Below are 3,855 nucleotides of genomic sequence, written 5' to 3'. Positions count from 1 at the left end.
CCCAAACTCCAGGCGCGTCAGGCTGTCTCTTTCTGTTCTATAAAAGGGATTAGACAGAGAAGAAAGAACCTGAAGACGGAAGAAGAAATGAAAAGGACACTGGTGAGTGAACTTTCGGTTCGGCTTGGTAAAATGTCAGATGAGGGAGTAACTGTTATAAATCATATTTCCACAGATCAGAGTGTTCATGTGGGGCACTTCACACTTTCCTGCTTTCCTTGTTTCTAATAGAAACACATAGAAGCACAAAAGGGAGCACAAAAGTTCAACCGGGATGAACTTTGCACAACGAGGACCTGGGCTGGGTACAGCCTTACCTGTGCACAAAGGCAGCACATTTTTTTTCATCAAACCTTGTTGAAAGGGTTAGGGGGTTATTCATCCTCTATGCCCGAGCTCCGCCCTATCCACATTACATAATGTTAATCTAACCACACATACAGCTATATCGACCTGATCCATCGCTGTGATTCTCATCTGCAGTATTTGTAGTTTTGTTGCAATTTATTATGTCATATATCCACAGAAAGCTATAAGAACACAAAATAGATATACATATATCGTCAGTGCAATTCACTTTCATTTATATAGCAAATCACAAGAGCAGTCACCTCAGCAGTCACCTCAAAGTGCTTTAAATTTTAAGGTAAAGACCCAATAATCAGATGACCCTCTATGAGCAACTTGGCAACAGCGGGAAGAAAAAACACTCCCTTTTAACAGGAAGAAACTTCAGACAGAATCAGGCTCAGGGAGGGGCATCCATCTGCTGCAACTGGTTAGGGATGAGGGAACACTCAGTGCATCATTGGAAGCTCCCAGAAGCCACATAACTGCAACATAACTAAGTTCAGGTTTACCTGATCCCGCCCTAACTAAATCCAAAAGGGAAGTAAGCTTAAAAGTAGAGAGAATGTCTGTCTCCCAAAGTTGCCCTTCATTGCTTCTGACCAGGTAAAACCTAAGTTTTACCTAAGCGTGTCAGTGAGTAGACACGCACTGACACATGCACTGTTGGTACACACCACCAACAACTCAGGTCACTCCATCAGCCTGAGGCCAAAGCTGCGCTTTACATTTCAAAGCTCTGAGTTAAACATAAACACAGCACTTCCCTGTCATAACAAATCAGAGGCTCGGCAACACAGCAGTTTGTTAGTGTTGCAGAGATCCTTCTTCCCTGTAGACACAGCAGCCACATCTACACAGCCTCCAGGCTTCCTGCGGCACATCCCCAGCCTTCAGGACAACTCTCAAGCTCTCTCAGGTTACCCACACCAGTCAGAGAGAAAACCCACACGCCTCCAAGTGTCAGTCACTCACATTTGGGAGCTTAAGGTCAGCTATCTGGTAATCAATTAGTTGGGGGGAGTGAGGATGGGAGGCTCCACATTATGGCAGAAAGAGAGGAATCAGGCAAAAAGGAATGTGAGGCAAAGGATCCACACCATAAGTCCTGTCCAAATAAGGTTAACACTAGCCAAAAGGCAACAACATGTGGTTTGTTTTTCCCGTAACAGAAAGAATTGATTATTGATCATATTGGATAGTGTCAGTGAGTAATATATAGGCAAAAGATACACGTAAAGGAGGCTGACAAAAAGAGAATATGGTGGAGGCGTAACAGGATGGAAGTGAAGAAAAAGACATATCTTGCATAGCTGAAATAAGTTTTATGTTAGATGTATCACCTTAGTGTGTAATATTAGCATTTTGCCTATGCCTGCTTGTTAGCATTAGAATCTAAACACTCAATGGAACTAAAGAAATGCAAACTGTGCAAAAAGTATTATTTCAGCCCTTATTAATAATCTATCTTTTGTCAGAGAAACACTACTTGTTTCAGGAGTTTGCATCCATGGCCTTAAGTAATATCGACTTGACTGGAGGATGGCTGTGTAGAGAAAGTCTAGAAATCATCTTGTCACCTGACATCTGTACAGTATTACAAGAAAATCTCCGCCAAGGCAGCTCACTCTCTGGGAAGTATTTACTTTTAAGGGAATAGTATTGTGTTTTTCTGTATTCATTTTATTTTCTTTATTCTTTTTAAACATACTTTAAGATTGTAGTGCAGCAAAAACACCTGCAGAATGCAGGCTTTTGTTATTTGCCTTACTGAAACCCATTTTTATTCACTTCACTTTTTTTTTAAATTTCATTTATTTCTTTGTTTAGTGAAATTTGTTTAAAAAGCTAATTTAAGCATTTCACCTGAACTAGGCAAGAAATTTTGGCTCATTGCAGGGCCTTAAGGAACGATAAGGGTCTGAGTGATGATCAGTTAAAACAGGCTGGCAGAGGATGCGGTTTCAAAATAGAACCAATGCATGAAGCTGAAGCCCTCTCCACAGACAGACAGTCAGGGGCACCATCGCAGAGTTTAACTATAGATCTCTTTAACGAGAGACAGGTGCCCTCTTTACACACTTGCACATAAAATAAAATACAGTAGGCTGAGGGGGTGGTGGTTAATGCCACTCTTTTATTTGGAACACAATCTCATGCTCACCCCCCCTCGCATCCATGAATCCACCAACCAACATGTGTCTTTTGTAGCAATATTCTGTTCTTAAAGAGGGGTCAAACTTTATTATAGCACGTGAGAGGGAGATATCTTTCTTCTCTCTTGTTGCTCTAGCTTTCAAGCCATTTAAAATGCAGCTCATGGACTGGAAATGTAATGCCACCTTTCCAATGGTAAGCAATACCGCTAGTTTCAAAAAGAAGCATAATTATATTGAAGCCTGTGGGAAAAGCCCTTTTCCCGCTCCTGTAACGACTTCAATAAAGACTTTCCTGATGAGTAGTTGTAAGTACTAACTACTTACATTCAGAGTCCAGCCAGAACCTCATAGATTTGAAACAGAAATTGCACAAATTTCAAAGCAGTTTCTGCAGCATGATGGTTTAACTGCAGAATCCAGAGAAGTTTGCTTTTATATTGGAATCTAACCAGAATATAACCAATTGGCAAACAGTTGAGTCGAGTCACCTAATGCAAAGAAACATGTCACAGATGAGTTGCGCTTATCAACACAGAATGACTCAGATTAATGGAAACATGTTGTCAGTCTGCCTGCTTTTATAAATTAGATGGAGGTTAGTTGTAAACATTTCCCAATCTGTCTGAGATTGATTGCAGTCAGTCTGAGCCACAATTGTTCAGACACAGCTTACCTCCTGCTGTGTGACCCCATGACAAACAAAACTGGTCACACAGATGTTGAGAGTGTTGTACGGTCAATCTCTAGGTGACCAGTTGGTTGCCACAACTACTTGCAATTGGTGTCAGACAGCTGAAAAAGTTCAATGCAATCACCATCCAAGTTGCAAGGGGGTATCTATCTTGTTTTAACTGTAGTGCATCTGTGAACACCACAGCAATACATTAATATTAAAAAAAATCTATGATAAAGCACTAATTTTTGCCAGCAACATAAAATGCAGATTACTGCTTTTAAAATGAATTTCTTAGTGAGCACATATAATATATATACTGTCTGTGTGATGATGATTTTTATTTAGCTTATCACTTGACAGCAGGTATGTTCAACCAACACAAAGAGGAGGAATTAACTAAAACGGTTGCAGAGACATGTTTAAGCACCAGGTTTCGCTTTGTACCGTAAATCCTTTTCCGGAAATGGCCAACCCATCCTCCCAGCTGCGCTGAACAAAATGACAACCAAAAAATGACTTAACCCACTGACAGTGTTGGGAAGGTTACTTTTAAAATGTATTCCATTACAGAATACAGAATACATGCCCCAAAATGTATTCTGTAACGTATTCCGTTACGTTACTCAATGACAGTAACGTATTCTGAATACTTTGGATTACTTAATATATTGT

The 3,855-nt window shown here is 40.3% G+C and overlaps 1 protein-coding gene across 2 annotated transcripts in view; it reads right to left on the bottom strand.

The window, feature by feature from the left end:
• The window catches only part of LOC102211796 (E3 ubiquitin-protein ligase RNF43-like), a 121,982-nt gene that overhangs the window by 37,374 nt on the left and 80,753 nt on the right, over positions 1 to 3,855 (bottom strand). The gene's annotated exons all lie outside the window — the stretch shown is intronic.

This window comes from Pundamilia nyererei, unplaced genomic scaffold (assembly GCF_000239375.1).
Source record: "Pundamilia nyererei isolate P.nyererei 1_Seehausen unplaced genomic scaffold, PunNye1.0 scaffold00080, whole genome shotgun sequence".
In the NCBI taxonomy this organism is placed as follows: domain Eukaryota; kingdom Metazoa; phylum Chordata; class Actinopteri; order Cichliformes; family Cichlidae; genus Pundamilia; species Pundamilia nyererei.
This window is presented reverse-complemented; position numbering and strand designations above follow the sequence as displayed.